At 50.5% G+C, this 10,728-nt stretch overlaps 2 non-coding genes across 2 annotated transcripts; one reads left to right on the top strand and one right to left on the bottom strand.

Moving 5' to 3' along the window:
- Positions 1-3,707: 3,707 nt before the first annotated feature.
- Positions 3,708-3,779, bottom strand: TRNAC-GCA. Its single transcript has one exon. It is a non-coding gene; the product is annotated as a tRNA-Cys (tRNA).
- A 1,039-nt stretch (positions 3,780-4,818) lies between these two features.
- On the top strand, positions 4,819-4,901 carry TRNAS-AGA. Its single transcript has one exon. It is a non-coding gene; the product is annotated as a tRNA-Ser (tRNA).
- Positions 4,902-10,728: the final 5,827 nt, after the last annotated feature.

Consider the following 10,728-nt stretch of genomic DNA (forward strand, 5'->3'; position numbering starts at 1 on the left):
CACTTGAGCTCAGGACTTCTGGGCTGCAGGGGGCTGTGCCCATCGGGTGTCTGCACTAAGTTCAGCATCAATATGGTGGTCCTGGGGAACCTTGGGTCCCCAGGTTGCCTAAGGAGGGGTGAACCGGCCCAGGTCAGAAACAGAGCAGGTCAAAACTCCCTGTGCTGATCAGTAGTGGGATCACACCTGTGAATAGCCCCTGCAGTGTAGCCTGGGCAAGGCAGTGAGACACAGTCTCTTTTTATACAGACACCCCCCGCAGAGCCTGCAGGGGGGATGGGAGCACCCACACGCTGGGGATTCTGACTTGGGAGGAGGGACGCACCCAAGCAACACGGATCTTGAAAAGGGGAACAGAGACACCCACAGATCCCGGCTGGGGGCAGGCAGGGGAAACCACACACTGGAGCTAGTTCATGGGGTGGGGGACAGAGACACCCACCAGAGATCCTGGATGGGAGCACCCACACGCTGGGGATCTTGAACTGGGAGGAGGGAAGCACCATGTACCAGAGGTTCTGAAGGGGGAACAGGGACACCCACACACCAGGTGTCTTGCAGCAAGAGCTGCGGTCTTGATTTACACACGGCAGTGAAGGGGAATTAACCACGTCCCTTGCGGAGCTTGTTCCACTAGATGATTAGCCTCATTGAAGTACCCAGACCTTTTAATAATAAGAAGTGAAATGAAATGGCCACATGATGGCAACAGAACCTAAGAAATTTGTTAGTCTCTAAGGTGTCACACGTACTCCTGTTCTTTTTGAGGATACAGACTAACACGGCTGCTCCTCTGAAACCGAAGAGGTGAGAAGCCATTTTCTTGTTCAATGTGCATTATAGCTGAAAAGGGAGATGTTTCCTCTTTGATTCCTAAGCCCCCAACTCTAATCCACTAAACACCCCTTTCCTCCCACAGCCAGGACTAAAACCCAGGAGTCATAACTAGTAGCCCCCTTAACCTTCTCTCTGTGAGGAGGAAGAAGAAGCTCTGAGACCCCTGTGCTGTCCCCTTGCCCCCCTGCCTGGGCTGCACTTGAAACCCAGTGGGGTTTCCTTGGCCAGTTCTGAATCTTGCTCCCAGGAAGGGTGTAATTTTAGGAGCAGGTTCCAAATAGTGCAATTAACCAGCCAGAAGGGGCAGCAGGTATCGGTGTAGGAGCCATTGAAATCATCATAGCAAAATAGTTCAGGGAAACTGTTGTTAATGAAGTGTGAGTGAAAGGTGAGAATCTGATGGTGTCAGTGTCACACTAGAGGGCGCTGAGATGGTTTTAAATTTGTCATCCAAACCCAGCCACCACCTCGCACATGTTTTAACCCCTTCTTCTCTTACCGTTGCTCCTTATCAGGGAAGGGGAGAGAGCAAACGAGCAATAGAAACAGAGACCTAGTGACCGGAGCAAACATTTCTTTGCTCCTTGCTTGGCTCTGTCAGTTATTCGGGTACAAACTCACCCCCCACCCACTGTCTGGGCTGGGCTCAGTGGGCAGGAAGAGCTCAGCTGTCAGTGGGACTTGGGGAGCTCGGGACATTGCTGTGAGCTGCTTGAACATTTAGGTGAAAACCACCTAAACACGGACACAAGGTCTAGGCTGCAGTAACTCATCTTGCATCTGCGGCTGTTGAAGCTACAAGGCAGAGGACTAAGTACAACATTTAAACTTATGTTTGACCTCAGAGAATAAAACGAATGTGTCTGTGAAAAGAGGGGAGTTGAGTTCAATCCCTTGTCACCATCAATGTGCAAACCAGGAACCTGTTGCTTTGCATTCCTGATGTGTCGCCCTCATGTGGCTATTCTCATAGACTCATTGACTTTAAGGTCAGAAGGGACCATTATGATCATCTAGTCTGACCTCCTGCACAACGCAGGCCACAGAATCTCACCCACCCACTTCTATAACAACCCCCTAACCTATGTCTAACCTATTCTGTCTCAGTCCCTTTAATTAAAAAAATGTGTTTTTTTCATAGAAACTATATTTTCCTTGTAGAGACACAGGGGCAGATTAATCTACAAAGGGAAGGTGATTCCAAGGCAGTTCTGGAGGAGAAGGGAACATTTTCAGCATCACTAAATTATTTTGTTGTGCCTCACAGAGAGAGAAAGAGAGAGAGAAAATAAACCTATTAATTTGAGCTACCAACACAGTTCACAGCATGAAAAACACAATTTTGTGTTCAATGAGTTGTGTTCATTTACACAATATGAAAAATATGTTTTGGGCAATGCATGAAAACCTCACTGCATTGAACAACCCACTTGATCTAGTCAATGTACTACAGAATATTTAAAGATGTTAAGAAAGATGTGCTTATAAATTATCGTGTTGTGCCATTTACACACGCACAAGACACAGAAGAAACTGAATTATTTGAGCTACTAAAATTTCCACTTTCTCACAGTATTTTAGTTCTCAAGGTTGTTTTAATTTGCTTATTTTTTTTGGAACTAGAAATGGGGAAAGAGCACATTGAAGTCAGTGGAATTACCGCAGTGAGGGATTAGTCTCATTATTTGTCACTAACAACAGCCTTTATTAACAGAGAGTTAACTTTGACTGTGACTATCTCTTACCTTCCAGAACATCGAGTTCAGTAAAACTCAAACTCTGGAAAAACAGGGAATACAGAGTGATGGTACATGCCCAGATAACTCTGCCCTCTAGAAGAGAATCCCTGATAGCATATGAGAACAAGGAAAGGTTTGGGGACAAATTACATCTACTTTCCAAGAGTTTGTTTCTCCTGCAATTAATTGATCCTGGCCCCATCAGTTGATCCTGGCCTGGTGTCTGGCTGCAAAACTTACTATTTTTATCCCACCATATTTAAAGATGAAACTGCTTTACAAAAGCTCCTTTATTCTAGGTGATACAAACAGGTCACTTCTCCAGCTGTTTCAAGGAGATGGAATTTTCCTGACTCACAGGGAACTTAAACTATCGTGCTCAAGATCACACATTCCTTAGGAGAAAACGAAGGGAGAAAAAACAAACAAAACCCACCAAACCGTTGCTGTTTCTACCCAAATGATCAATGAGACCAGAAAGTGAGACTGTGCAATTAAATGTCTGGTACTACACTGACTCTGCAGTTACTTGGATGCAGACACACCCAGCTCTACGGTTGGTAACGTACAGAGACTCTGCTGCTGCTCATGAACTAGCAGTACATGACCTCTAAACAGCTGCCATTCGAATGTATCTGAAAGTCACAAGGAACAACGATCTGTGTTAAAGGAAGGCTGCCATTTATTAGAGCCCCAGTTGATGCCGTGTGCACAAACAGAGGATTGAATGTGTAACAGGGAGTTTGGTAAATCTTGGTTATTTTAGTTTTGTAACAGGCTCCTGTCCACCCCCAGTAGAGTTTTCAGTCCCAATGGCAACTTACTTACCAAATGTAATACAGACTAGTCCATGCATCCCACGTGGATGTGGTTCTTGTTCTTCTGCACATTGTAGCCCATGGAGGCCAAGGACCTGCAAATGTGTCTTCATGTGTCTTTGTTTCATTGATGAAAACAAACCAAGACACTTAGAGGATTGAAAGTGATTTCTGCTGGGGGACGTTTGCTAGGTGTTTATGCATTTGCACAGGAAAACAGTAAGTGTGTCCATTCATTCCAGGAATCCCTATATAGTAGAGCTCCTGAGCATACTAGAAATGGAATTATTTTTATTGAAGAAACAAGCTTGTAAGGGGGCACTTGGATTTGAACCAAGGACCACTTGAGCTGCAGTCAAACACTCTACCACTGAGCTATACCCCGATGACATTTACAGAGGCAAGTCCGTGACCTTAAGGATTTTGAAGGACGGGCTCTGCCTCAGAGAGCTCCTTTTCTATTCCCAGACCACAGGGTTTAAAAAATGGGGTTTGATTAAACTTTATATACACATGTAGACACCACAGCTTGCACACCCACCAGCATAGCTTCCCCCCACTGACATAGCTACCACCTCTCGGGGAGATGGGTTAACTGCACGGACGGGACAGCTCTCTCCCCTCCGCTTCGAGCAGCTTCATTATTTATGAATAGGTGGGAAATAACCTCCTGAATGGACAGGAACCAATGTATCAGATATTGCTGTGTCTGCATTCAATATGGGTAACTGGCCATATTGGGCTGGATTAGTAGGAGCGTTGCCAGCAGATCGAGGGAAGTGATTATTCCCCTCTAGTCAGCACTGCTGAGGCCACATCTGGAGCATTGCGTCCAGTTCCCCCCCCCCCCCCCGACTACAGAAACAAGTTGGAGAGAGTCTAGGGGAGGGCAACAAAAATGATTAGGGGCAGGGGACTTACGAGGAGAGGCTGAGGGCAGGGCCACCCAGAGGGGGGGCACTTTGCCCCAGGCCCTGCAGGGCCCCCAGGAGAATACAGGATTCTATAATATTGCAACTTTTTTTATGGAAGGGGCCCCTGAAATTGTTTTGCCCCAGGCCCCCTGAATCCTGTGGGTGGCCCCTGCCCAGACTGTGGTGCTGTCCCGCCCCTCCACCCCCTTCCCTCGTTCTCCTCCCTCCGAGGCCCCACCTGTGCTCCGCCCTCACTCCCATTTGGCCACTTCCCACCCCTGCTCTTTGGCTGAGGCCTGCTGGTCGCTCGCCCCTCTCCTCCCCCAGGGCCTCCTCGCACCTCTCCACCCCCTACCCCAAGGTCTGCCTGCTGCCCCCCCCTCTCTGCCCCCTCTCCTGAGACCTGCCCTGCCCATCGCCCACACCTCTCTGCCCCCTCCAGGAAACAACTGTAATTGATCACTCAGTGAGAACAGAGCTAGAGTGCAGTGAGACCCACATACCCAGCAAGTAGTTGTGGCTGAGTGGTTAAGGCGATGGACTAGAAATCTATTGGGGGTCTCCCTGCGCAGGTTCAAATCCTGTCAACTACGGAGGAAGTTGTGGTTCTTTAGTTTCACTGGAGCTGAGTCTTGTCTCACTCTTAAGCTATGGCTACATGAAAGAATAACATGGCTTTAGTTAAAGTGTTTTAATTGAACAGCTGTTGCATGTCCACCCTATGCCCCTGTGTCACCAGAGCACATCCATGCTAGCATCTCTTGGATTGCCACAGAGAGCAGTGCACTGTGGGTAGCTATCCCACTGTACAACTGGCTGGGAAGGGTTTGCAATGCCTCACAGGACTGTACAGCATCACATGATGCAGGTTTCTATCCCATTGTTCCATGGGCATCCTACTAGATTGCCAGCTGCTTTTCAACTGCAATGTGTGTGGTGGGGGAGAGAGTGTGTGTGTGAGGGGAGGGAGAGACAGTGTGTGCGTTGCGGAAGAGTGAGTGTGTCGCACACTGTCTCTAAGTTCAGACAGCTGCTGGAAGCGACCAGTCCAGAGGCAGGGGACAGCCCCGACATCAGCCCCCCTTCTCTCCCTGGCTCAGTTCAGCACAGCACTCTCTGGCACACACACACACACACACACACACACTGCTGCCTGCTTAGCTCTGTGTCAGGGGTGCTGGAACAGGGGGTTCAGAGGGCCATGGCCCCACCACTCTTTACTGGCTGTTAGGACAAATGATGGGGGGGGAGGGTGCAGTCTTGGGGAAGAGGCGTCTGTGGCTGTGGCCTCGTGGGGAGAGCTGCTGTGAGTGGGGGTCCTTAGGGAAGGTGTCATGGGGGTGCCACAATTTGGACAATGGTGCCCCCCGCACACACACTGTAAGGAAGCTTCTGCCGCCCCTGCTCTGTGTTGGCAGACCGGAGAGAGCAGCATCCACGGCAGTGATTTGCTCCCCGGGGCTCCAGCATGGGGGCTCGGGAGGTGATTTAAAGGGCCCGGGGCTCCGGCCGCTGCAGGGAGCCCTGGGCCCTTTAAATCACCAGCCTGGGGAAGCCGGGCCGGGCTGGCACAGCATACCGGCTCTTGCCGGTACCTCATACCGGAACATACCGGCTTACTTTCACCTCCGGAAGGTCCTCACCTGGATCAATAACTCGTTAAAAGATAGGAAAGAAAGAGTAAGAATAAATGGTCAGTTTTCAGGATGGAAACAGGTAACTAGTGGTGTCTGTATTGGGACCAGAACTAGTCAACATATTCATAAATGACCTGCTAAATAGTGAGCTGATAGAATTTGTAGATGATCCAAAACTACCGGCTTGCTGCCTAGAACGAACGCTCCTTGAGTGGGGTGATCCACAGGAAGTAGCACAAACCTCCAAAGTGCCTGGCCAGGGGCAGGACATTAGCACAGCAAGGGAGGGGTGTGGCAGTGACCTCACAAAGGCCTTTTGCAGGACCTCAGGCTATTGGTCAAAGGTGGTGGGGAGGTGGTGACCTCACAGAGAGATGCTGACATCAGGCAGGCAGGACAGAGGCGAGGGGCCAGGGAAAGCTCAGAGACTCCCGTGGCTTTGCTTCAGCAAGTCTCCTTCTCGAGGTGTTGCTTTGAGGACTAAGAGAGTATTCGGGTTCACGTACGGGAGCGCCAGGAGGAACCTCTTTCGAGTTTTCTCCTTCCTTTTAGTGATTTTACTAGAAAACAGATGTCCCTGTTTAGAAGGTAAGAGCCTCCTCGAGGTTTGAAACCTGTTCAGTCCGATCCATCTGGTGACAGTTGAATTCTAGGCAAGGAAAACACGAGCTTAAGGAGGCAGAATTTTATTCCGCACCTGAGATTTTGTCCCTTAGAATCACTGGGGACATTAGGGTTTGTCCTTTTTGTTTCACCTTTTCCTTCGTCCCTCCCTCCCTCCCTCCTTTCTCATCGTCTCTTGCTTCGTTTGTCCTTTCTCCTGTTCCCCTCCCAACACCAGGAGAGTGGTGTGTGTGTTTGTGTTTGTGTGTGTGTGTTTGTGTGTGTGTTAGTTTGCAGGGACTGGTAGTGGGCAGTGTGCTCTGAGAATAGCCGAGCCTTTGATCACAGCAGAGCCCTGATTATGGGGCCTATAAAGGCAGACGAGGAGTCAGCCAGCAGGACAGGAGTCCAGGAGTCACAAACATAGGTGGGCACAGGGGAGTTTGAGTGGGAGTTTGTCAGGGGAGTGTGGGGAAGGGAGTATGTGGTGTTCTGGTTTTGTTTTGTGTGTGTGTGTTTCCCTTTTTCTCCTTGACAGGCATTTAGGTGGGAGGCTGTGACAACTACAGAGGCAGCAGTGGTAGAGACCCCAGGAAGGGAAGCGACAATGAAGCTGATTGGATGTGGAAGCTGTGGAATGTACCTTATCCTGGAACAGGTACCTGAAAAGAGCTTCATTTGTATGAAGTGCCACCTGATAAGGCTGATGGAAGGTCCAAGGTTCGGAGATGCAGGTGGAAACTCTGGTTGAGGTTTGAAGGGGATTTGAGCAGATGGCTGGGGGGAAGGAGAGAGGAGGCTGAAGGGAAAAGTGAAGACTCGCAGATACAAGCCGGACTGGAGAACTCTGAGGGGAGGCTGCTGGGTGAGGAAAGTGGCCCGTGGAAGCATGTGACTATGAGAACCAGGTGGAGAGGGAAGGGGGGGGGTGTTTTTTTCTCCGGGTCTCTCTTCAGCAGAGGGGTCTGAGGGATCAGCGGGACCAGGAGGCAAAGGAGCGACTTTGGGTTATTGCCCCCCCCCACTCCCCTCCCAGTGCTGCGCCCAGGGCTGTGAAAGGGGCTTAGTGCAGCTTGTGAAGGAAGGGGGGTGGGGTAAAGGTGCTTTAAGGTGCCAGTTGTGTCTCCTCATCTCACTGCTGACTAGCTGCAGCCCCAGTGCTCAGAACTCAGCAGTGATCTCAGGGGCTGCACAGGGCTCTGTAGGAGTTTTCAGTTGCCTGCTAAATGCTTCCACAACGCCACCTTTTCACTCAGCTACATCCTGAATAGTGGGGACTGGGGGCGGGGGAGGGGGGAGTGTAGCAGATGCCAATTTGAGGTGAATAGTCTCTTGGCCAGATTCTACTGTGTTTTTGGTGCTTTGTGCCATGGGCTGGAGCAAAGTGGCTGGTGGATAACCAGGAATCTGGTTAATAATTGTTCTGTAAATTCAGCTTTCTTCTTTCTCTCTCTCTGAATTATCACTAATTCAAAATAGTAGTGTGCAAGCTGACTGGATAATGGTAATAGCATAATCTCTTGTTATAGCACTGCCTGATTAGTAACTGGATATGTTGGCTGGCACCTTTTTTTACATGTTCGCTCCCCCTGATGTTAGAACCTGGCTACACCACTGGGGAGGGGAGCTTCCTAGACCTGTGCAGCTGGGGCTTGGGTGAATTTTGTGATACTCTGCCCCTCCCCAGCTACCACCCTGCAGTCCCCACTCCTGCACCATGCTGGGCAAGGGGCAGCCCCATCCCCAGTGAGGCTATGGTGAGGGGTGGCAGCAGGGGAGGTCACACGTGATGGCAACCTCCCCCCTCGGTACCCACCATAGGGGAGGCGAGTGGGCTTTCTGGACCTGAGAGGGACCCTAGGAGCATGTGCAGTGAACTGCGGGGGAGAGGAGGGGTCCCTCCCCTGGAGCTTGCTGCTGCCAGGGAGGGTGGAGGGGAGTCCTCTCTGGCCCTAGCCCTGGGGCAGCCTGTCTGCACCCCAAGTTCCTTATCCCCAGCCCTGCCCCAGAGTCCTCACCTGACGGGAAAAACACGCTACTTAAATTTGGTGGTCAATTTAGAGTATCATAGAATATCAGGGTTTGAAGGGACCTCAGGAGGTATCTAGTCCAACCTCCTGCTCAAAGCAGGACCAATTCCCAACTAAATCATCCCAGTCAGGGCTTTGTCAAGCCGGGCCTTAAAAATCTCTAAGGAAGGAGATTCCACCACCTCCCTAGGTAACCCATTCCAGTGCTTCACCACCCTCTTAGTGAAAAAGTTTTTCTTAATATCCAACCTAAACCTCCCCCACTGCAACTTGAGACCATTACTCTTTGTTCTGTCCTCTGCTACCACTGAGAACAGTCTAGATCCATCCTCTTTGGAACCCCCTTTCAGGTAGTTGAAGGCTGCTATCAAATCCCCCCTCATTCTTCTCTTCTGCAGACTAAACAATCCCAGTTCCCTCAGCCTCTCCTCAGAAGTCATATGCTCCAGCCCCCTAATCATTTTTGTTGCCCTCCACTGGACTCTCCAATTTTTCCACATCCTTCTTTGCAATGTGGGGCCCAAAACTGGACATAGTACTCTAGATGAGGCCTCACCAATGTTGAATAGAGGAGAATGATCATGTCTCTTCGATCTGCTGGCAGTGCCCCTACTTATACAGCCCAAAATGCTGTTAGCCTTCTTGACAAAGGCCAGAGGAGGGAGTGTCAGTGCCTGTGCGGACTTCCGGGAAGCGCATGGTGTGGAAGGGGATGCTGGGATGCTCTGGAACCACTCCTTCAAAGCCAGTCAGGACTCTGGGGGAGCCTCCTCTCTGAGCAGACTGTCTCCAGGGCAAGAAGCTTACACCTTCCTGGGTCTGACCTCAGAGCATTCAGCATGCCCTTCCACACCATGCACTTTCTGCAGTGAGTCCGCCCAGGCGGGGTCCTGGGGCAGCCAGAGGTCCCTGCACCCCAACTCTGCAGTCAGACGTGACTCTCAGCCAGCCAGTAAAACAGAAGGTTTATTAGATGACAGGATCACAGTCTAGAACAGAGCTTGTGGGTACAGAAAACAGAACCCCTCAGTCAGGTCCATCTTGGGGGGTGGGGAGCCCAGACCCAGGTTCTGGGCCTCTCCCCATTTCTCCAGCCAGCTCCAAACTGACACTCCCTCATCTGGCCTTTGTGTGTCGATTCCGGACAAGGAGGCCACCTGATCTTTGTCCCCAACACCTTCAGTTGGCATCTTGCAGGGGAAACTGAGGCACCCACACAGTATTCAGAGAAAATATTAAGAACATTCCCACTTCATCACAACAGGTGCAACAAAATATAATACTGTATATTGAAGTAGGCAAGTGCTGCTTCTGACTTTCCACTTGTAATTGACCCTTGTAATCTTGTGGCACTGACCTGTTGTAGCTTCATTTTATATCGGCTTACAGGGCGGGAGCGGGGGGGGGGGGGGGGCACCACTATTTTGGGCCCCACCAAAAATTACACAAACCTGCCGCCTATGGGGAGAAGGACACTGCCCAGCTTATTTGGGGGAGGTGGGTCTTTCCCTCGTGGTTTATGTTTATGTGTTGGGGCTGCTGACATGACTTCTGCTAACCCTGGGCTTACATTGCAGTGTAGACATACCCTGAGAGGGCATCTATACTGTGAGAAAATCCCTGTGGCCCGGCTGGCCTGGATGATCTGATTTGGGCTCCTGGGGCTCAGACTGGAGCCCAGGCTCGGAGCCCCTCACCCCTCATGGGGTCTTGGAGGCTGGGCTGAAGCCCAAGTGTCTACACTGTAATTTTATAACCCTGCAGCACAAGCCCCACAAGCCTGAATCAACTGACCCCGGGTTTGAGAATAGTGACTTGGGTGTGTTAATGGCAGTGTAGACATAATGCTAGGCTATGTCCACACTGCAATGAAACACCCACGGCTGTCCCGTGCCAGTGCAGGCTCCCAGGCTAGGGCCGTGGGGTGGTAAATTTGCAGTGTAGACATCTCAGCTCAAGCTCAAGCTCTGGGAGCCCTCAAGGTTGGGAGGGAGTTTAGCAAGCAAACAAGGTAGAACTGCAGTGGAGTATTACCCTGGACTCAATGGCATTTCTCCATTGGTCTGTCTGCTTTGGGGCAGGGACAATAACACGTCCTGCTGTTTTTGTTATTTCAAAGGGCAGTCTAGGATTTTCATTCTCACACACAG

Source organism: Mauremys mutica, chromosome 6 (assembly GCF_020497125.1).
Source record: "Mauremys mutica isolate MM-2020 ecotype Southern chromosome 6, ASM2049712v1, whole genome shotgun sequence".
In the NCBI taxonomy this organism is placed as follows: Eukaryota; Metazoa; Chordata; order Testudines; family Geoemydidae; genus Mauremys; species Mauremys mutica.